This window comes from Octopus bimaculoides, chromosome 30 (assembly GCF_001194135.2).
Source record: "Octopus bimaculoides isolate UCB-OBI-ISO-001 chromosome 30, ASM119413v2, whole genome shotgun sequence".
NCBI lineage: Eukaryota > Metazoa > Mollusca > Cephalopoda > Octopoda > Octopodidae > Octopus > Octopus bimaculoides.
In genome coordinates this window covers 6,538,004-6,538,708 of record NC_069010.1, presented here as the reverse complement: position 1 = coordinate 6,538,708, position 705 = coordinate 6,538,004, and positions in this window count along the sequence as shown.

Sequence of the window (705 nt, the reverse complement as noted above, 5' to 3'; positions counted from 1 at the left end):
TATACATATATACGACGGGCTTCTTTCAGTTTCCGTCTTCCAAATCCACTCACAAGGCTTTGGTCGGCCCGAGGCTATAGTAGAAGACACTTGCCCAAGGTGCCATGCAGTGGGACTGAACCCGGGACCATGTGGTTGGTAAGCAAGCTACTTACCACACAGCCACTCCTACGCCTATATATATATATATATATATATATATACACATAGATAGATAGATAGATACATACATACATACATACATATACACACACACACACATTCAGAGGTGGGCACCGTTAATCGAAAAGTTAACTTCGTTAATCGTTAATCCTTTAATGTTAACTTCTATTGAAAAAGGCATAACTACAGTTTAATACCCCACCGACTTTGTTGCCTCAGAACTTCCAGAAAAATGAATACTTTTTAACGAAACCTTCACCAAATAATCGCTTATATCCTGTAGATTGAATGTATGCAAAGGTTTGTTGGAAAAGTTTTCCCAAGGGATTGGGGAGAGGAGTTTAGGAAAATTAACAAGACCCAACATTTTCCCCTTTCTGGAAAATAGGTATTTTTTAATGAAATTTTATGCAAATACCTTTCAAATGGTGTAGAATACGATTACAAAGAAATTCATAGGTAAAATTTTTGGAAGGGGGTGGGGGAGTTTCTGGAAAACGGAGTTTTGCATCAGATGGCCCACATAAGTTGAAATTTCTCCCT